Source organism: Nelumbo nucifera, chromosome 6 (genome assembly GCF_055504915.1).
Source record: "Nelumbo nucifera cultivar China Antique chromosome 6, China Antique-T2T, whole genome shotgun sequence".
NCBI classification, from domain to species: domain Eukaryota; kingdom Viridiplantae; phylum Streptophyta; class Magnoliopsida; order Proteales; family Nelumbonaceae; genus Nelumbo; species Nelumbo nucifera.
This window is the reverse complement of record NC_142654.1, coordinates 40,427,218-40,450,528: the sequence shown is the minus strand read 5'-3', so window position 1 is coordinate 40,450,528 and position 23,311 is coordinate 40,427,218. Positions and strand designations below refer to the sequence as shown.

Sequence of the window (23,311 nt, the reverse complement as noted above, 5' to 3'; positions counted from 1 at the left end):
ATGGATGAACAAGGGTTTAAAGCATTAAAAGAGTTTGTTCGATTCTCTAATGTAAATTTGTCTTTCAAGCATGTGGATGTACTTTACAATGATGGGTGGTGGAAATGGATAATAATTAACATCCTTAACAACTTTAAATATATTATTTCCTTCCCTAACTCTTAGAAGGTAATGGAGTTCAGACAATTGGAGTTTTGGGTCCATTGCAAAAGGATGAAGGGGAAATGGGTTGTTCTTGAAAAGTAGGTAACGTGGTCTCTTAATTCTTTCACTAGTAACATGATTTTTTTTTAGCAAAACAAATGATTTACATTTCCTTTAATGTTTTTTTTTTCTTTTTTACTTTAATGTTGCATTTCACATTTCTTGTGTTTCCAATGCATTCGATTGTTTGAGTATCATCTTGTAATGTGTTTAAGGTGGTTCTTAGTTGCATGTTGAGTGTTTAAGAGGTTTATTAACTTGATATTTTAGCCATTATTTGACCTTGAATTTATTTATTGAGGGGTTCATTGGAGCTTTCATCTTTTCTTTATTTCTAATTTCTTCTTGTGCTTACTATTATTTCTTAGTCACACACGTGTTGTTCAAATACTATTTGCCTTTTGATTTTCTTTAACCCCAAACTTTACTCTTGATAGAGGGGGGCCACCATTGAATTTTATTAAATCAATCTAGCAAAAAACCTATGGGGGGACATAAAAACCTTACTGTGGGTTCCAGGAAGGTCATGACCGAATCAAAGAAATGGAGTTTCCACTCATTTTTCAGAAGAAATGGGCCCTCATTTTTAGATTCAAAAACTTGACTTACATACTTGATAGTGACTCCTTTCTCCCTAGAAAATGGTATACAACTGAGAGATTTTAAGTCTCAAGGATTGGGAGAGGGAAGGTGTTAGGCACCCCTCTCTCCAAGTTGCTGTAGCAGCCTAAAATAAGAGCAATTCAGTCTCAAATTCTAACAAAACACCAATGGAAATGATTGCTCAGGGCTCTAGAAATCAGGCAAAAATGCTCATAACTTTACCTAGAATTGATTTGAGGTGATGTTATCGGGTCTTAGGTATTGATTTTCCTAAGACCCCCACTTCTTTACCTCTTTTTCTCAATTTAGACGAAACTAGGAATGCGAGTTTCCCATGGTTTCGAGACCTCAAGCAACCCAGAACTAAACTAAAAACAGAGATTTGCGCATTAAAACTTAGAAAAACCGGTGGAATGAGAGATTTACCTCTCGTATGCAACCTTGAGAAAGTTTTCCAATAGCTAGAAAACATTTATATAAAGCTTGGGCCATCTATTAAGTTAGGATGAGTGTTTATGGTTTTAAAATCTTCAATTTAGAAAATAGGGGAAGCATATTTGAGGCTTAAGCTTTAAGGACTATAGGATTTCAGGTAAAATGGGTACATTACAGAGGCTGGGAAAATGCTCATTTTTCCTGTCTCCCCAAGCTCGAGTTGGACCCCTATTTATAGAGGAAAAAGGAGGAAAATGGGTTTGAAACTTGTCTAGCTACAATGCTTGGGATTCAATAGAGCTCTTTCACCAAAATAAACAAAGCATTTTCAATAAGAAAAGGGCTTATAATTGACCATTCCTTCTTTGTGCAATACTTTTCCTTGAGTTTGGATGGTTTTCTTTAAACTTTGTGCGTCCAATGAGAGCTTGGGGGCATGCTAGATGATGCAATCCCATATTTGGGCCTAATAGTGAAAAAAAAATGTAAATTTGAGTTATGTGCACATGCGGTTTTATCTTTTCTTAGTTTTAAGTGGGGTTATCTTTGGTATTTTGGGCTTTTTCAGCCTATTAAGCTCAAATTCATTGGCCCAGTTGTTCTAATGGGGTCAAGTAAGGAGCTGATATCAGTTCTCACCTTCTTGAGGTCCTAGATTAGGACAACAAATGTGGTGATTCAACCTGGCGCGTCAAAACGACATCTTCCTAGTTTAGCGGTCAAATGGATGAATTGAGTCACGAAATTTGACATGCTAGGGTTTTTTGGGCCTCTGAACATGGTGGAGGGGTATGTTTGGTCAAATAAAGCTTGGATGATGGAAATCAGTGACAGGTAAGCTCTTGATTAAAGAGGTTCATTAAAACGGAATCAAGGCTTAATGATGGATTAAACGAGAGAATTTTGGGATAAAATTTGGTGGGTAGGTATGAATTTGGATTATGAGGCTGTTGGGAGGGTTTGATTGTGTTGGGTATGTACAGGTTACAGGTTTTAGGCTCGAGAAGTGTCATAGTGTTAAACACGTCGGAAATAGAATCTTTGATGGATGATTAGCTAAGTCAAGGAATTTAGGGTTGAAATTTTGTGTGATTGGTTGTTTAAGGATTTTGTCTGATGTGATGGAATTTAATCGGGGATCAAGTATGGTGATGTGTCACAATCAAGACCGTCAAAAGGGAATCATGTATATCTAATGGTGGATTTGAGGATATTTAGGATGATATCTGATTTCTTAGGATTTTAGCATGTTCTAAAGAGGTTTGGTGCAGTTTGATTGGGCATTTGGGATGTGAGAAATGGGTTACAGAAGGGACCAAGCAAAGTCGGGTGCTAACACTTACCCCTTGCAATAACCTATACAAGAAGACCAAAAGCTAATATAATACAGTTCTATCGGATAAAAGGAAGTCCAAGGCCACCTTTACAAACCAAAGTCTAAATATTTGGAGTTAAATCTTCAAAACTACTAAAACATTAGTTAAACACATTAGCACAAGCAAGCTTTGCTAAACTATCAGCCACCTTATTTCCTTTATGGTAGTTGTGAATAATTGAACATTCAACAGCCATAAAAGTAATAAGAAAATTCTTAAATTTAATCTAATGATTGATGTGGCAAGGTCATTTGCTTAAACCCTTAATAATATCCACCATGATCTTACAGTTTGAGCAAATGATAATAGTATGATCTGAAAATTGCCCAACCAAGACCAAGCAATCCATGATTGCCTAACATTCTACTAATGTATTCATACTAACGCTATAAACATTCAACAAGGCACAGAGGACCTGGTTATTGTGGTCCCTCAAGATGCCACCACCGCTACAAATACTTGGATTACCTAGAAACTTATTTTCTGGCTTGTTTTAGGTTCACTAGATAAAGAATATTTCAATATTTCTAATATTTAGAGATGACAATTTGACCCGCTTCACCTAGATTTGAATAGTTTTTTTTAATTGTTAATCAGGTTCAGGGCAGGTTTTCGGGAAATCGAAAATTCTAGTGACTAGGGGCGGAGTGGGGATGGTATTTGTCCACCCCACCCTGATTAAAAGTGTGTGTTATATAGTTGTAGGTAGATTTAAAAAAAAAAAAACATAAAAAATAGCTTTGCAAGTAGGATAGGGTGGGGAAAAGCAAATTTGAGGATCCTTATTCCCCAATAGATGGGGTTGGGCTTCTAAGCTTTGTTGGGGTTAGGATGAGGGTGGGGGTGGGGTATTTGAGTTAGGAGTTGGGGATTGGGGTATGCAAAACCTGGCTCCACCCCACCTATAACCTTATTGGAGAACTTGAATTTTGAGTAAGTTGATTACTTTTTTTTTTTTTTTTTTTGTAAAGAATGAAGCATTTATATGATCTTTACATGGACTATAAATGCGGCATTGTGACTCTTGATTGGTTCTTGCATAAAAAAGCATTGAAAGCATGGTTGGGATGGGGATGGGGGATGAAGGGGAAAACAGAGAAAACGGAGAAATGAGGGGCCCAACTGAAATTAGTAAAAATTTACTATATGAAAATGAGAAATGGGAGTATGCCTCTCTTGTCTACTTTCTCAATTTATTGGATGAAGAAGACAACTAAAATGGATTCTGTAATCTATTAAACTTGTTTTGTTTAGATCTAATAATATTTGTGTGTGGTTTAAATGGGACATTAAATATGTTTTCGAGTAACCATTCTACATATATACTAGAAAGGGGAAAGAGGGTAGGTGAGGGTCTTCTCCCCACAAAGTTCACATGTACTTCCTCCTCCTTTCCTTTCTCACACATGTGCATATTTATTTTTAAATTTAATGATTAAAAATATAATAAGTCAAAATTAAAACCCTTAAAGTATTCATTGTCTCTCATAAAATCCATATTTACCCTCTAATAAGGACATTCTTAAAATCTCTCTCTCTCTCTCTCTCTCACACACACACACATAGGGGTGTTCAATTTTGATTATCAAATTGAAAACTGAACCAAATAAACCAATTCAGTTTGGTTGTTTTGGTTTTTGGTTTGGTTCACTTTGAGAAAAAAATTCAACCGAACTAAAAATCGAATTAAACAAAATAAATACATATATTTATATTTTAATTATAAATATTCATATTAATATTAGCATTACTATTTATACTAGTAATAATATATAATATGTATTTTAATTATAAAGGTTGATATATTGTAATAATAATCATTAATATAAATATAAAATATATTTATACTTTAACTAACCAAATTAATCAAATTAAAATGAACCAAACTGATTTAAATTCAATTTGGTTTGATTCGGTTCATGAAAATGACCTAACCAAAATGTTGGTTAGGTTCTATTTCTAAACCGAACCAAAATGACCAAATGAACACCCCTACACACACATAGGAATGGCAATGGGGTGGTGGGGCAGGGCCGGGTTTTGCCTGTCCCGTACTCGCCAAAACCCTAGCAGGGATAAAATTCCTAATCCCATCCCCACGAGGAATAGGGATCCTGGACTTTGCCCCACCCGCCCTGGCCATTCTTACTTGTATACTTATTAGTTTATTTTTTTGAAACCTACCTAGAACTATTTTATATAATATAATATAATATAACATAACATAACATAACATAACATAACATAACATAATATAATATAATATAATATAATATAATATAATATAATATAATATAATATAATATAATATAATATATATTAGCATATATTAATAAATATATATATTATTTTATGTTATATAATATAGTTGGGTCAAGGTCGTGGCAGGGTAGACAAATATTGTACCCGACCCTAGAGTTTATGGTTTTCCTCGAACCCCGATCACTGGTAAAAAAACACGCCTCGATCCGTGGAACCCTATGGGGATGGGTCAAATTGCCATCTATACACACACACAGAACTTAATAGTCAGTGTTTGTAACATGTCTCCTTCTCATTCAATCCCTCTTTTCCTCTTAAATCTCTCTTATCCCTTTTGGCTCTCTCTATTAAAGTAGGGGTGTAAGTTAAATGGATTGTGTTAGGTTAAGGGCCAAACTAAACATGAACCCTAGCATGGACCCAAATTAATTTCAAAATGCAAATTTGCCTACCAATACATGGGGTGAACCAATCTTCTTCCTATATAAAAGATTAAAGAAATCATTACTTCTTGGGTAAATTACAAAGACCCCTTTGTACTATAGGGTTAGTGACAAAGACCTCCTATATTTTAATTTACGACAAAGACCCTTGAACTTTAGCCGTTAGACAGAGACCCCCTTCCCTTAGTATTACGTTAATTAACATTGAAAACTGGAGAGAATTATCATCTTGAACTTTAGCAAGAGGCTGATGCTGCGAATAAGAAGACTGGAGAGAATTGAAAGCTTATCTTCAAAAGAGCGATGTAGTACGTGAAAGAGTACGACAAGCAGCAAAAAGAGTTGGTTCAGTTGAAGTGTGAGGATAAGTTGAAAGGAGGATTATCATCTGAATCCATGGAACCAATGCAATCACTCAAAGACCAAAAAGATTTTGAAGCTTTTACGTTTAAAACAGATATTTAATGGTGTCTCTTTGAAGGTAAACAAAGCAACAATGAACATGTTGCACCAGGTATAGCCTTGAAGAATGTTCGTAAATTGATCTACAAGAGGGGTTATGAGAAGCTAAACAATTGCATTGAATGGTGATTCAATTATTGAACAGGATCTTATGGGAAGTATGGAATATCATATGCATAGAAGATCTTGTCCATGAGATCATGACTATTGGGCCCCACTTTTAAGAGGCAAACACCTTCTTATGGCCATTTAAGCTCAAGGCTCCATTGGGTGAATGGGTGGGTTGAAAACGAAGAGGACCCATTATGTTGAGGGAGGAGATGCTTGAAACCGTGAAGATTACATCAACTTAGTGGGGTGGCTTTATTTTCAATTCACAGTGAGGAATGACCAAATGACAAAGAACTCAGTAGACAACAGGTTGCTCGGTATAGTTATAATCGCAAACGGTGGTCTAATGCCCAACCTCCACAATTTGTTGTTTTAAAAGAAGATCGAACGAGTTTGTATCTCCGCCCCACACAAACGTGCGGCTGCCACATGTCCAGTCACACGCGGACGCAGTGGGACATTTCCGCGTACAGGGTAATGGGACAGTCATCAACTCGTCCCATAACCCCAAAATGATCATAAAAAGGCAAAAACGGAGTTTCTCCCATATTCCCGCCCCCTCAATCTCAAATCGGAGTCTCTGACTCATTCTAGCCCAAGCTCGGATCCAATATCATCTCCGACACCAACAATCGCTTCGGCCAGTTCACCGTCACTGATGATTGCTCGATATACAAACCATATCAAAAATGGATTGAAACTTAAAGATAATCCAACAAAAAAATCAGAAAGATCAGAAACAGAGAACATAAAAAGTAAGGAGAATGGGACTTCTGTTGATGTTTCAACACTCAAAGGGAACTTGGAATAAGAGCAAAAGGAATAAAGAACAAGTTGAAAAAAAATGAAGATTGACGCTTCAGTTGTTGTGGATGAAACTTAGAATCCTCCTGATTATTGATCGACTCTCCGCTGAAATTTCATCATATTATTAGAAAAATCCCGTCTGCTTCCATGCCCGCCGATTGATTATAGGGAAAAAAATACACAGAGAGACCCATAGGAAGGAAGAAATGTACAAAGAGGCACATATTATGAGCAGAAGAAATGGAACTTCAGAATAATGAACAAATTACTCATTCTCTTTTTAGTTTTTACATTGCAAAAAAGTTAATTTACACAAAAACAAAGTTGCAGAAGAAAAGGGAAAAACTACAAAGCAAAAAAAAAAAAAAAACTCCTTGAACAGAGGATTGAACCGAACTAACCTTTTTTCGATTTTCTTCATTTTATTAGCCCCAAACACCCCAGATCCTCTCCCGATGAAACTCAAACCTCCTCACGGAACCCTTCTCCATCTCTTCCACTTCTTCGTCTCCACCAATGTCCTCTCCCGATGAACGTCAGAATCATCACAGGAAGGAAAGCGAAGTGGTCAGAGACAATCAAAGGTGATGGGTGAACTTTGCCTTTTCTGTAGAGCTTCTTCATTCCCTATCAGTCTTCTCTCCTTTTTCGATTCTTTTCTCGACATCTCTTCTATATTCTGGTTTTAGATGGATAGGACCAGAGGTAAACCAGAGGCGAGTGTTGAATTGAACTTTGAACATGGTGTTGGATTCGAGCGTCGCTGGTGCTGGAGATGGTGTTGGATTCGAGCTCAGGCTAGAATCGGGTGAGAGACTTCGATTTGAGGTTGAGTGGAGGGAATACGGGAGAAAATTAGTTAGCTCATCCCATTAGCCCCACACGCGGGAACGATTCATCGCGTGTGACCGGACATGTGGTAAACGCACGTTGTGTGGGGCGAGAGGTGGTGGGGTGGAGATGTGAACTCGACCGGAACTGATTCTTCCAAATCTGTCTCTACTGATGTTGAGAGTTAGATTGGTTATTGCTTTTGGGACCGAAAAAAGAATTATTGGATTGGATTGATAATTTAAGAGAAAAGGGTAATAAAAATAAAATAAAGAAATTTTTTATGGGCATTTTGGTAATTTAATGGATTTCATTATCTAACTGTTGTCACACGTAGGAAAAGGAAGGGAAAGATAGGAAAATCTTTACAAACCAAACTGAATTGGTTTATTTGGTTTAGTTTCCAATTTGATAATCGAAATTGAACACCTTATGTATGTGTGAGATAAAGAAAGAGATTTAAGAATGGCCTTATTAGAGATTAAATATTTTTGTTTGCTTTATTAATTTAATCTCATGCTAAGCACATTTGATCCTAGGTCTTCACCACACCTAGTCAGAGAACCTATCAGCTGAGCCGCCATCAGTTGGTTTTCATGCTAAGCAGCCGATTTATGTACTTCTCATAATATATTATCTATATATAAAAAGAAATAAGTTTGAAGCTCAATAACTAAAAAATAAAAGATAATTAGTTTTTCTACTATTTTATATACAAATGAATAAAAATATGTAAAAACTTTGGTGAATTACTATTATTTTATTTTTCCCATAAAAAATACATTTATAAACAATCCCTTGCATCGAACGAGTCACCACTAGTGTAATATAAGGTACTTGCTTATCTGTATAGTATACGGGTGTGAGATCAATCATGGGTTATATGGTGCCAATTTATCTTAGGAAAAACAACTTAAATATACCCTCATTAATTTTTTTTTTTTGGAAATTAACATCAACATACCTTGAGGTTTCAAATTTGAGTTAAAAACATACCTTCTCGCCTGTATGTTAAACACAAATAATTAAAAAACTTTTTTTGCCATTGTTAACATGTGAATTAAAAAATACTGTTCATTGTTTCTTCCTCCGAACAGAGCTCACATGGAGAGAGCTGCTGAAAGTTAGAGAATTGACCGCCTAGATTCGTTAGAGGGAGGGGTTTTCTTCCTCTTTGGGCAAGATTTTCCATCAACTAGAAATTTTGAAAAAAAAAAGGCAAAATCAGAAGAAAATGGGAAAACAAGCAAAATGGCCAAAGTTTTACAATTCTATGACACGATAGAAAACAAGGACGAACACATGATAAATCAATGTATATATAGTTAAAATTAGTATCATAAAAGTGGTGACCATGGTTCAGGCTGGATTAGGCTGCATTAGCCATGGCCCTAATCGAATATTAAACCAAGTTCCTTTGATGAGTACAAAGTCAATACCTTTTCTTTCAAAGACAATTTTGTCAAGAAATTGGTTATTCTCTTCCCATGAATTCAACATTAGTTTTTAAAGGTCACCAAATATATCAAATTGGTTATTTATTTCACAAAGTTTTTTCACACTAGGACCCATATATATATATATATACACAAAAAAAATTATGATTTTGAATGTAAAAAATGTAGATAAACATAAATTTAAACATTCAAGAAAAAAAGAAATCAGAAGATATTATAAAAATTTGAAAAAACTTACCTATTTTTGCCATATTTTTTTCAAAATTTGAAAAAAATTTAAAAAAATTAACAATTGATACATGCTTCTACAAATTTTTGTAAATCTAGCACTCTATGAATGAGGTTTGGAGTTTTAGAGTCATTTGGGAGTGAAAGAATGCTTATTTCTGGGAAAATAAACTTGCTTTTTCCCTTTATTTTTTTTATTTTTGGCCATATCTTTTTCGTCGATACGCCCTGATACACCCCGATACAATTCGATACGGATCTGATACACATGAAAAAAAGACAAAACGTTTGATTTCCATGTGTATCTCGTAAATGTTTTTCAAAGATACGATACGATACGCCCCATATCGGGCATACCGTATCGAAATTTTAAACCTTGCCTAGGATACAACAGAGCCTTGGGCGAGAATCTGCAACCAACAAAGTTAAAGAGACTCCAAAGAAACCTTTTGTGAAATAGTAGCAGTTCGAACTGAGAGACACAAGAGTGACTTTTGAAAACTTGTGTTCAAATGCTTGACACTCCTTAAATAATTTTTGAAGAGTCATGGAGAAGGGAAAAGTGTTGGTTCAGAAAAGTCTCATTGAACAGTAACAATTTCAAACATTGTAACTATTAAAAAGGTAGTTAAGCAAAGTGCACCTCTAAAGCTTTTCATTGTGCTACACACACACATGCACACTCGTTGCACGGTAACAAGCCTCCATACTCTCCTCTTTATTTTTAAGGAGTGTAAATAAACTCCTATTTAAAAATTCAAAACAAGCTTTATAATTTTCCAATGTGGGACAAGTTGAAAACTAGTTTTAGTAAGAGGAAAAACTATTTTCTAAAACATATGTGCAGTTTTTTTTTTCTTTTCTCATGTAACTAATCAATCAAACTTGATGGTGCGCGATCTAGTCACTCCTAGCTGGAAGTAGCTGCGCTCCTAATGGCAACGGACGAGAGACACCTGTGAGGAAGAAGATGAAGGTTCCCGAGGGGCTCACCCGGCGGGAACACTCCGACGATTAAGTTAGTAAGATGGGAGAGCAAAAGAGAGAGAGAGTTGCAGAGAAATGAAAGAGCTAAGAGTGATGATCATGCAATACCTTCGCCCTTGGGGGTCAGGGTCCTTTTATTCCAGTATCCTGAGATGTCAGGTGCAATTGCCTCTGGGTCTCTGTTGCGGCGATCTGTTGTCAGATAACGACTTGGAATGGCTGGCCGTTATTCATCAAAGCTGAGCTGGCGGGTAGAGGTGATCGCTGCAGAGTACGGTCCTGCCAGACAAGAAACAACCTCCAGGGTTGGCAGGCACGACGCCGCCAGGCGAGAGATGGGGGTGCAGTCTCCAGGTTTGGTAGGTACGGTTATCAGACAGAAAACTCCCTATGATACGTCGAGCTACTCTACAACGAGCTACCTTACACCGAGCTGCTAGTGATGCGCCGAGGTGCTTCTACCCAAGGTAGATCTCCAAGGTAGCCTACTTAAGTTTGGATAGGAGCGAGCTTATTCTAGTTAGGGAGCTGACGAGCTTAATCCGAAGTGTCTTTAGTTCGGGATTCTCCCTACCTGGGAGAATCTTAGCTCGGGGCACTCCTTACTTGGGAGAGTCTTAGCTCGGGGTGCTCCCTACTTGGGGAGCCTTAGCTCGGGGCAATGGAGTATTATCTTGTAGCGAGCTGCCACTTTCGGCGGGTTGTCAGGCTGGGCCAGCGAGCTTCGTTACGCTGAGTTGTGTCGAGCTCGTTATGCTGAGTTGTCACTTATGTCGAGTCATGTCCATGTGTCCCCTTATTATGAGATTGGGCCAAATCACCCTCCATCAATTGCCCCCCACTCACCGGGCCAGGGGTCCTGACCTGGAGTGGGAGTTCATGACGTGACGGGTGGATTTGGCTCGAAGTCCAGGTCATCTAGTCAGATAGTTCGCTGCTCAGCTCAATCAAGGATAACCCAGGTTACGTTAAGTTCACGCACAGATGTCACGCGATCTATAGACTCCGCGGATGCCAAAAAATGTGCAAAATTGATTTCACCTCGAGGGTCGCACAACCGGTTTTCTTGAGAGTCGTTGGATTGTCCTAATCTTGACTGTTGATTCTCGGATATAGCGGCTATAAATAGGGGGGACCCGAGTCATTTTCTCTACCATAAGTTCACTCTGAGATCGCGCTTAAACTCCTCAACTCGGGTTCTCCAGTTCATCAGCTTCCCAGTTCGGTCGTTTTCCCTAGCTCCTCTTTTTTTCAGTTTGCTTCAGTTCGTAGTTATGTCAAACCATAGCTTCGATAGCCTTCTAGGTGAGCCCGAGGTGGGTACCTCAGCTCAAGTAGGTGTCTCTGAGGCACAGTCAACCTATAAGGCGCGGGAGGCCTCGGATAACCCAACGTCCACCTCTCATCGAGTTCGGGTACCGGACAAGTTCGGTCCCTCAACTATGACTATAGATAGACTTAGGGCCCTGATACGTCAGTATAACCTTCCGAGGGAGGTACAGTTATAACCTTCCCGTAGGCAACTTCCCTTGGGAACACAGTCATGACGAGATCATGATTTTCGGAGAACAGCTCGCGGCTGGACTCTGTCTTCCTCTACACCCCCTAATCATAGAGGTCTTGAAGTCTTTTAACGTCACCATAGACCAACTTCACCCGAACTCCATTCGAAATGTGGTCGGAACAATTTCTCTCTGCTTCGACTACGCCCTGCCCCTCGATCTCGACATTTTCTCCTCCATCTTATCCATAAAGAAGAATGCCTCTAGTGTTCTCCCCGAGCATAGGTGAGCCTACTACTTGTCCCCTCGCCCGGGCTATAAGTTGTTGCACAAGCTTCCCAGTAAAATCTTGGCCTGGAAATAGGATTATTTCGTAGTCCGCAATTCCGCGGGGTGGCCCTTTCTGACTCATTGGAGGGTGGCTGTTCAGAACTCCAGTATTAGGCTGGACCTGAAAACAAGAGAGATGCTCCAATCTTGGGCGGAGCTCGGGTTTGACTACAAAGACTATATCACCGAGGATAAGCTCATACAAGCCGACTTGAGCCTTGGTAGGTCGTTTTAGTCTAGAGTTAGTATCTTACCTTAATAGTTGTCATCTCTTTTTGATAGTGTTTGCTAACGTCGAGCTTTGTTGTAGGCCCCATGGAGCAGCTTAGTGCAGACAGGCTCTTCGGGAAAATGAAAGGAAAGAAAAAGCGGGTTGTCAAAAGAGCTCGCGTCGAATCTCCATGGCCTCCTACTCTTGAGCCTGAACAACCTTCTGCTGCTCCGGTGATTGATTTAGAGGAACCGGAGAAGGCCCCACTTCAGAAGCCCGAGACAACTATAGGACCCGCTCTTGAGACAGCTGTTACTACTTCGGGGAGCGAGGGATAAGCCCGGAGTATTCTGAACCTGCAATACAGCCTTCGCAAGAGCAAAGGGGTTGTGTGTGCTGAGGAGGTCTCCAATTGGGCCGAACTATTGCCTACTCAGCTTGGAGCTCGAGCAGTTACCTACTGCATGGTGGTAAGTCTTGTTTAAACTTCAATTTCTGCATTTGTAGCCTTACTAAGACGCACTTGAAGCGGGCTCTAGCCGCCGAGAGCTCATCCCGTGAGGCCCATACTAAGCTGAAATTAGCTCGCGGCCAGATCCACCGGCTAAAGAGTGATGCGCTAGCTCATAAAGAGTTAATCAAGTCATTGATGTCGGAGAAGGAAGACCTGCTACGCAAGGTGGAAAACCTTGAGATGGATAAAAGAACTCTGGAGCGCCAGGTAGAGAACCTCGAGGCCGACGTCAAGGAGCGGACTGAGATTCTTCTCCAGTCCATGGATGAGGCCAAGGTCAAGGCTATCAAAGACTACAAGAAATCGAAAGAGTTTGATGGGGCATTGGTGGAGGCCTACCACAAAGGCTTCAAGTTTAGCAGGTGGCTGATCAAGCGCGAGTTCCCACAACTCGACGTAAGCGCCATCACTACCTCGTGAATCATAGGAGAGGTAGCCCTCCAAGCTGCTGAAGACCCAGACTCCGAGGAGGAGGGTGACGATGACATTAGAGAGGTTAATGCCACCGACCAGACTGGTACTTCCATGGAGGTTTCGAGCAAGAGTGACGAGTCCCCCAAGTAGTTCGAGTAGTCTTTGTATTTTGAGCCTGCAAGCTCAGCATTTTTTGTTTCTTCTATCCTTGTAATGAACTGTAGAGTTAATGAAATACACTTTTTCTTGCCAAGTGCCGTGCAATTACCTTATTTCTAATTCCAAATTAAGGATGTAATTTTCTCCGAACTGTAAAGCCATCGAGCTAGATGACTGAAGTGGGGATTTCTTTAGCGGTTACCCCAAATTGTCACTTAGGGGCAATTTCACGAAGTGAGTGACATTGTAGGGTGCATGCCAAAACCTGTCTGCGCATTGGTTACTTCGCCTATGTCAAAATGCCTGATATGCCCGAGCTATATTGTAGGTGCTCATACCCGAGTTGCCAATACCTTAGGCATTTTAGAGTACTTTGCCCATGCCAAAGGGGCGACTAGATCTTTTGTGGTGCCGAGGTCTTTTGTAAGCTCGATGTTTTAGCCCTTAGGCCATGGGAGCGACTTATCGTCCACTCTCTTCTGGAGCTCGCCCATGCCAAAGAGGCGACTGGGCCGAGGTTCTTTTGTTAGCTCAACACTTTGGCCCTTAGGCTTTGAGAGCGACTTATGGTCCACTCTCTTCCGAAGTTCGCCCATGCCAAAGAGGCGACTGGGTCTTATAGTGCCGAGGTTCTTTTGTTAGCTCGGCACTTTGGCCCTTAGGCTCGAGGAGCGACTTGTACTCCACTCTCTTCTGTAGTTCGGCCATGCCGAAGAGGCGACTGGGTCTTATAGTGCTGAGGTTCTTTTGTTAGCTCGACACATTGGCCCTGAGGCTTTGGGACGACTTGTGGTTCATGTTAGACAGTTTTGTATGCCCTTAGCTTCAATCAGAATGATGTACTTTATGAGTTTATTGTAAATGAATAAAAGTGCATATTTGATTCATGTTCCGTTGGTATGTTTCTGTATAATACCCTTAAACTAGACACTTAATGAGACTCGTGTTAGTTTAGAATGTTCACAGCCAGTGGGTCGGTCTGGGGAGACCTATCCTGACAAGGCTGACACTGTGGTGCCACCAAGTCGGTTGGGGTGGCCTGTCTCAGCTGTCAGAGTGAAACCCTAGGCACATACAGTGTAGGATTAATTGAATCTTTGAACTGGACCAGATTTTCAGTATTGCCCTGGACCTTAGAGATTGATGGGCAAAACTAGAAAATTACACCCGAACCCTAGACTCGATTATGATACTGCGCTAGGTGTCGGATTGGGCTGTCTTTGATGTACCAATCAGTGAGATCCTTAGCGGGGGTCAAAACCTGGGTATTTTGGGACAATCTAAGAATTCATCTGAGTGGGTGATCATAGTGACAGGATCAGCCCCTTTGCCGGACAAAGGTAATGATCGGGGATGCACTCTTACTAATGGAAACCAAGACTGCCGGCAGCCAATTTCAACCGTTGAGATTTGTTTTGCAAATTATATTTTATATGAGATATAAAAATATATATATTATGATTTCTAAAATGTTTTCAAAAAAGTTTTAATTCCCGGGATCCATATAAGTAGAGAGTGCAACATTGTTCCTTGCAGCCGAGGGAGAGGTCCTCTCTTGTCGGGCAGTGTATGATCATTATGGGCTGAGAGGTTAAGTGTAAGACCATTAAGGATAATGCCTGATGGTCTAATTTTGCATCTGCCCACAGTCCCTGGGAGTTACAAGGTGGCTTGGCCCAGGGACCACTTAGGGTAAGTGTTGGGCCCATAGAGCCCATAAGATGGGTTTCAGGGGGTGCATTGTCCATAACAGTGTATTCGGCCAGGCCTTGTAACAAAGGCTGGGCTGAACTCATGTGGCTGATGTGTAGATCAATGTTTGGGTCCCACGCCATACAAGGAAGCCCAACTGGGCAGTAGTTAGGAAGGTTAAGTGAGTAACATAAGCTTAATGGGCTTAAAGCCCATTTTGAACTGGACTATTTAAATAGTTATTTATGGGGCAAATTCCGAGGTGGATTAGTAGATAGGATAGGGTCTTGACCCTATCCACTCAGAGAGTCCAGATCTGAATGTGATTCAGATCTGGAAACCTCCTAATGAGATTAGGAGAAAGCTAATCTAATTTGCAGATAAGATAAGGGTTTATCCTTATCACCTAAAGAGAAGGCTGATCCAAATATGATTTGGATAAGTAGCTCCTAATTGGATTAGGAGCTAATCTTTTTAGGTTAACAAAAGAAAGAAGGGGGCGGCAGCTTTTAGAAGACACACAATCAGATTTTCTTCAGTGCTGAAATCACAAGAAGATAGAATTCTGCACTCTCTGCGAATACTCTCTTGCCCCCTCCTTACTGCCGCCGCCATTACCTTCAGTTCGAAGGGTCAAGTTCTTTTGGAAGAACATTGCTGATTCTACTCCATCCTGCATTGCACCATCTTTAGCGGGAGCAGATTTTGGATCCTTCCTTAGGCGTGAACACCTCAATTGGGAGATACTGTTTCTCCGTATCAGGTACATTCTCTTTCCTACTCCTTTTGGTTCAGATCTGGTTCAGTTTATGGTTCAAGAATAATCCTTGAAAATATGATTTTCTAAAATAGGGAATGTGATTCCTAGTTGAAGGGAGAGAAAAATTTTTGAAATTCGCCCCCCCTTATTTCGCAAGATCTGGGCGTCCATACGATCTTTCATCCCTTCAGTCCACTCTTCGGGAGTTCGCCCATGCCGAAGAGGCGACTGGGTTTTATAGTGCTAAGGTTCTTTTATTAGCTTGGCGCTTTGGCCCTTAGGCCCAAGGAACGACTTGTGGTCCACTCAGCTCAACAGTTACAGGTAATATTGCCTTAAGTTGACAATATTCCATGCCCGAGGTATTTGCTTCCCGTCTAGGGTTTCGAGCTCATACGTTCCTTCCCCGAGCACCCACTTTACTCAGTAGGGTCCTTCCCAATTTGGCCCGAGCTTACCAACGCCGGGCTCAGGTACCATGACTTTACGAAGAACCAGGTCCCCGACACGGAGGCTCCGCTTCTTGACCCTGGTGTTATAGTACCGATCTACTCTCTGCTGGTAGGTCGCGGTCCTAATGTATGCGAGGTCTCGTACCTCATCAAGTAGGTCGAGGTTGGTGCGTAGCTCATCCTTATTTGCTTCGTCGTCGTATGCTTCTAGGCGTAGCGTAGGAACCTTGATCTCGGCTGGGATGACTGCCTCTGTCCCGTAAGTGAGGTTGAAGGGAGTCTCACCCGTCGTGATCCTCACAGTGGTTCGGTAAGCCCATAGTACACTGGGTAGTTCGTCTACCCACAATCTTTTAGCTCGGGCTAGGCGTGCCTTCAGTCCGTGGAGAATGGCCCTGTTCGTGACTTCTGCTTGACCATTTGCTTGAGGGTGCACCACCGAGGTGAAATTTTGTTGTATCCCCATGTCTTTACACCAATTCTGGAATTTGATGTCCTCGAATTGTTTGCCGTTGTCAGAGATGATCACTCGGGGTAGGTCCGAAACGACAAACTATATTCTTCCAGAAGAAGTTCTGCACACTTCGCACTATGATTGTTGCGAGTGGTTCGGCCTCCACCCACTTAGTGAAATAATCAATTGCTACCACTAAGAACCTCCTATGTCCTGTCGCTGATGGAAACGGTCCGAGTATATTGATCCCCCACTGTGCAAAGGGTCACGGGCTGGTAAGGTACTTTAGGTCGGTAGCGGGCTGGTGGTGGATGTTGGCATGCTTCTGGCACTTGTCACACCTTCTCACGAACTCAATCGCATCTGCCTTCATCATTGGCCAGTAATATCCATGTCGTAGCGCCTTCTGAACGAGAGCCCTGCCCCCCATGTGTCCGCCAGTCAAACCCTCATGAGTGTCGCGGAGCACGAGCTCGACCTCGGAAGGTCGTAAGCAGCGCAGATAAGGGATAATATAGGATCTTCGGTACAGTTGTTCATCTACCATGACGTATTTGGCGGCCTGACGCTCTACCCTTCTAGCAGCATTACGATTTGCAGGGAGGGTCCCGTATAGCAGGTAGCTCGCGAGTGGATCAACCCAGCTCGGCTCTGCTTGTACGATAGTAGCGACCTACTCTGCCCCCCGAGAATGCTAGGCCGAGGCAGGTTCTCTATGTACACGATTCTCATGGTGTTATCACTTGTGCTGGCTAATCGGGACAGGGCATCGGCCTCAGCATTCTCGGATCTCGGGATCTGCTTGATGAAGTAGGACTAAAAGTTGAGCAGAGCCTCTATGACTTTGGCTAAGTAGGCGACCATGGTTGGCTCGCGAGCTTCATATTCATCGGTGACCTGGTTGACCACGAGTTGATAGTCGCTGCAGATAATGATGTGCTTTGCTTTTACTTCATTCTCTAGTGCCAGCCCGGCTATTAATGCTCCGTACTCCGCTTCATTGTTGGATGCAGCGAACTCGAAGCGTAGCGCATACTCCAATTTCACACCGCTTGGTCCGTACAGAACGATTCCAGCCCCGCTACCCTGTTGCTTTGACGAGCCATCCACATGGAGGATCCAGAGCTCGTCATCCCATGTCGGGTTTAGTCCAACCTGGAGAGAGGCCACGCTAGTTGAAGCTTCCTCGCTGTGCTTGGGCTCGTACGACCTGGGGACTTCGGTGCTGATAGTGCATTCCGCGACAAAGTCGGCTAAGGCTTGGGCCTTGATAGCAGTTTGCGGCTTGTACTGGATGTCGTACTCGCTGAGTTCGATGGCCCACTTTGTCAACCTACCGGAGACCTCGGGGTTGAGCAAGACTTGCCTCAGAGACTTATTGGTGAGGATGACGATTGTATAAGCTTGGATGTACGGTCGAAGTCTCCAAGCTGCTACTACTAGCGCGTACGCCAACTTTTTGATCTCTGGATACCTTGTCTCGGCTTCCTGCAACACTTTGCTAACATAATAGATGGATCGTTGGACCCGATCTACTTTTTTTATCAGTACCGAGCTGATTACCTCGTCACTCATGGAGAGGTACAACTCCAAAATATCTCCCTCCTCGAGTTGGGTTAACACCGGGATGCTAGTGAGGTACCTTTTGAGCTTGTCAAAAGTGAGCTGGCACTCTTCGATCCATTCGAAGTCCTTGCTTCTTTTAATTACCTTGAAGAAAGGCAGGCAGCGATCTACCGGTCTAAACCTGAAGCGGCTCAGAACGGCTATGCGGCCGTTCAACCTCTAAACCTCATTCAATTTCCGGGGAGGTCTCATATCTAGGATGACCTTAATTTTATCAGAGTTGGCCTCAATGCCACGTCGGCTGATGATGTAACCTAAGAATTTACCCAAGGTAACATCGATAACACACTTGTTTGAGTTTAGTTTCATGTTAAACTTGCACAAAGTTTCAAAAACAGAATGCATATCTTTTATTAAATCATTCGAAAATTGGGTTTTGACGACCATGTCGTCTACATAGCACTCTACTTTTTAGTCGATCAACGGATCGAATAATCGATTTACAAGTCTTTGAAAAGTAGCCCCATCATTTTTCAGCCCAAAGGGCATGACCTTGTAGCAGTACAGGCCAAGCTCGGTTATGAAGGCCGTTTTTTCCTCATCAGCAGGGTTCATTCTGATCTGATTGTAGCCTGAGTAAGCATCCAAGAAGCTCAGAAACTCATGCCCTGAGGTCGGGTCCACTAAACGGTCTATCTTGGGAAATAGGAAGCAGTCCTTCGGGCAAGCTCGATTCAAGTCGGTATAATCGACGCACATGTGCCATTTTCCGTTGGCCTTTCTTACCAAAACGGGGTTGGCTACCCAGCTCGGGTAATAGACCTCCCTGATGAAATCGACTGTGAGGAGATTCCCAACCTCCTCGTCGACTGCTCTCCAACGCTCTGGGGCTAAGTTGTGCTTCTTCTGTCTAACGGGCCTAACTACAAGATCAATGTTCAGTTTGTGAGTAATGACTCTGAGGTCTATGCCAGGCATCTCTGCCGCTGACCATGCAAAAACATCTAAATTTTTAAGTAGAAAGTTTACCAGCTGGGATCGTAGAGGCTCTTCGATTGAAGCACCAATCTGGAGAGTCCGAGTTGGATCGTCTATCAAAGTAGGTACTGCGACCGTCTCTTCTATGGGCGTAGCTCGCTCTTCATGCTGCTCCGTAGGTCACTCCAACTTGAGGTCGTTGGCCACCTTGGCTTTCCCCTTCAAGGCGGCGACGTAGCATTTGCGAGACTCAAGATGGTCGCCCCGCGCTACCCCTACTCTGAAGTCTGTTGGGAACTTCATAGCCAAGTAATAGGTGGACACCACTGCGCGTAAAGCATGGGTGATTGGCCGACCTATTATGGCATTGTACGGGGAGGGAGTTGCGACCATTAGAAAAGGGGTGGTCGAATCTCACAATGCTAGGCCATGTGCCGATCTCCACAAGTACTGTAACTCTTCCCAGGGGCCTGACTTCCTCATCGCTGAAGCCCACCAAGGGAGTGTTCGCGGGCTTAAGATCGCTTTCCCGAAGCTGAAGTTTGTCAAACGCAGCCTTGAAGAGTATATCCGTTGAACTGCCAGAGTCGACAAGGACGCGCCTCACCTCGAAATCATTGATTCTCATCTTTACAACGAGCGCGTCATCGTGGGGGCACTGGACACCGCGCGCGTCATCTTCGGTGAAGAGGATCGGTTCTTCTACCCTTGGCCACTTCGGGGGATTCCGCTCTTCTCTTTTGACCTTGGGAGCCGAGTTCCTTGCTGCGGCTGAGGTGCAACCCGCGATGATCGATCCGCCGGTGATCATTTGGATTGTTCCCCGAACTGGCCTCTCTTCGGGTGGCCGCCTCTGCGGCAGCTCATTTTGCTTGTTGCTGGACTCGGGAGCGTCTCTACTTTGCTCCCCCTACTGTCCTGTTTTATTATCACTTTGTACAAAATTTCTCAAATACCCGCGACAGATGAGTTCTTCTATCTCATCGCGGAGGTTTTTACAATTTTCGATGCTATGACCATGATCTCTATGAAAATGACAATACGAATTTTTATTTTTAGTATTCGGGTCTCCTCTCATCCGAGGTGGCCACTTCACATAAGACGTGTCCTTGATCGCCATGAGGATTTCTGCTCGCTTCGCGTTCAAGGGCGTGTAGTTCATCCTTTCAGTTGGAGGAGCTCGAAAAGACTGGTCTGGCTTCCCTCCCCGAGCTGGTTCTTTTTTCCTCTTATTGTCCTCGTTAGTTGAGGTCTCACCTTTCATTTTCCTCTTCTCCAATGGGTTCTTGTTTTTCTGGTTCATCTCCTCCTCTGTTCGATGAACTGGTCTGCGAGCTTGAGGAATTCGGTTACGTCCTTGAGCTTGTTTGCAACCACATGCCACTTGAACTCTTTGTGCGTTATGCCTCTTTTGACTGTTGTGAGCCTCACTGCGGGGTCTAGATCAGGTATCTGCAGACATGCATCATTGAACCTCTTGATGTAACTGTGGATAGATTCCCCCTCCCTCTGGACTATGCCGAGAAGGCTATCTTGGGACCTCGGACACCTCTTGCTAGTAATAAAGTGTGAGGTGAAAATCTGTACAAACTGCACCCAACTCTTGATCGTCCATGGTGCGAGGTTCCTATACCATGTGTGAGCTACTCCCTTAAACGTAGTAGAGAAAGCTACACACATGCAGGACTCACCTGCCCCGACTAAATGCATTTGTGATTGAAAAGAATCTACATGATCATTCGGATCGCTTGATCCATCATACTTGTCCACGGGAGGTACCTTGAAATCTTTTGGCACCGGGACAGCCAGAAGTTCGGGAGACAGGAGAAATGGCACAGAGAGGAGAGGAGTGGCTTTCACTGCTTCCGAGCTCGCTTCTTCCTTTCCTTTGAGGAGTTTGGGCAAGTTCTGGGCTGTAGCTCGGCGAGCTCTACGGTGTCTCCGTTGCTTCTTTGTTGGCTCCGCATTGGTGCTACTGGCCTCTGTGTTGTCAGGCACAGTTCTCGCATGGAGTGGCTCGGACTGCTGGCGATGGCTGTGGATTGAGGGACCTTGTCTAGAGTCCGCGGCCAGGACCTCGAACCGGTTTTCTACAAGCAGGATCTCGAACTCTGAAAGCTGAGGTAATGCGGGTCTGTTAGACTGAGAATCTCTCGACCTTACCATGCGCGGCGAGGTGGGAGTAACTGGTTTCTCCCTCTTGCCACGGGACGAGACTTGGCTCCTAGGGGGATTCTGGGTCTGGGAGCTCTCTCCCCATCAGGAGGGGCGTTCATTCCGACAGTGAAGCTTAGCTTGCTGTGTGGCCGGATGCTGGGGTGGAACCGGTTGCTGGTTTTGAGGCAGCGGTGGAAACTGCTGTTGGTACTGATGCTGATAAACCTGGTGTAGCACTTGTTGCTGATACTATTGGAATTGTTGGACCTATTGCATTTGAGCTTGCATAGCTCGCATGCAATGTACCAGGTCTTCAAGTTGGTTTTGTCCGGTCACGGGGGGAACAACAGATGGTTCAGCGAAGGTTGCACCCGCCGTGGAGGGGAGTGGAGCGTTCACAGGTGCCATGATCTGGGGCACGTTCAGAGTAGGAACTCCGTCTACAGAGAGTGGTAGGGTGAACTGACCAACGCACACCATCGGGGTCTGAGGTTGCTCCCTGGAAGTGTTCATATTCGTGTTGCGTCCGGCGTTGCTGGAGGAAGCCACGAAAACTTGACTGAAAGTGCTTGGTGGAAAGAGGCTTTTCGAAGTGTTTCCTACAAGCGACGCCAATTGATGGTGCACAATCTGGTCACTCCTAGCTGGTGACGGACGAGAGACACCTGTGAGGAAGAAGATGAAGGATCCTGGGGAGCTCACCCGGCGGGAACACTCCGATGATTAAGTTAGTAAGCTAGGAGAGCAAAAGAGAGAGAGAGTTGTAGAGAAATGAAAGAGCTAAGAGTGATGATCATGCAATACCTTCACCCCTGGGGGTCAGGGTCCTTTTATTCCAGTATCCTGACATGTCAGGTGCAACCACCTCTGGGTCTCTGTTGCGGCGATCTGCTGTCAGATAACGGCTTGGAGTGGCTAGCCTTATTCATCAGAGTTGAGCTGGTGGGTAGAGGTGATCGCTGTAGAGTACGGTCCTGCCAGACAAGAAACAACCTCCAGGGTTGGCAGGCACGACGCCGCCAGGCGAGAGACGTGGGTGTAGTCTCCAGGTTTGGCAGGTACGGTTATCAGACAGAAACCCCCTGCGATACGCTGAGCTGCTCTACAGCGAGCTACCTTACACCGAGCTGCTGGTGATGCGCCGAGGTGCTTCTACCCGAGGTAGATCTCCAAGGTAGCCTACTTAGGTTTGGATAGGAGCGAGCTTATTCTAGTTAGGGAGCTGATGAGCTTAACTCAAAGTGTTTTCAGTTTGGGATTCTCCCTACCTGGGAGAATCTTAGCTTGGGGCGCTCCCTACTTGGGAGAGTCTTAGCTCGGGGTTCTCCCTACTTGGGAGTCTTAGCTCGGGGCAATGAATTATTATCTTGTAGCGAGCTTCCATTTTTGGCGGGCTGTCAGGCTGGGTCAGCGAACTTCGTTACGCTGAGTTGTGCCAAGCTCGTTATGCTGAGTTGTCACTTATCATATCCACATATCCCCTTATTATGAGGTCGAGCCAAATCACCCTCCATCAAAACTATTTTCCAAGATTGTGTGGATGAGATTCAATCCAACATAGTCAACATAGTTTCGTTAGCTAATTTTATTTATTTGGTAACAATTGGTGTCTTGTATGGTAACCGCGCATGATTAAAGGACACTATACACATTTGTGAAAAGAACAGATGAAATGTAGTTTTGAGAAATGGGTCACACATGTAAAATGGTTTTGAAAAAGGGTCATCTCACACTAATGAAATATGCTAGTGGTTTGGAAAAGGGGTCCTTTCACTCGTAGCATGACCCATTTTCATCATCTTCTTCACTCATAATGTCAATACAGATTTCCAAAAAACCAGAATTTTTCACAACATATTCAAAGAGTACATTTGAGTCGGCTTTTGACCCAAGGCATTGTTGAAACATATTTAAAA

General features: G+C 43.0%; 1 pseudogene; it reads left to right on the top strand.

Annotated features, from left to right (window-relative positions):
* LOC104610667 (large ribosomal subunit protein uL30y pseudogene) lies at nt 1-6,272 on the top strand (annotated as a pseudogene).
* Nucleotides 6,273-23,311: the final 17,039 nt, after the last annotated feature.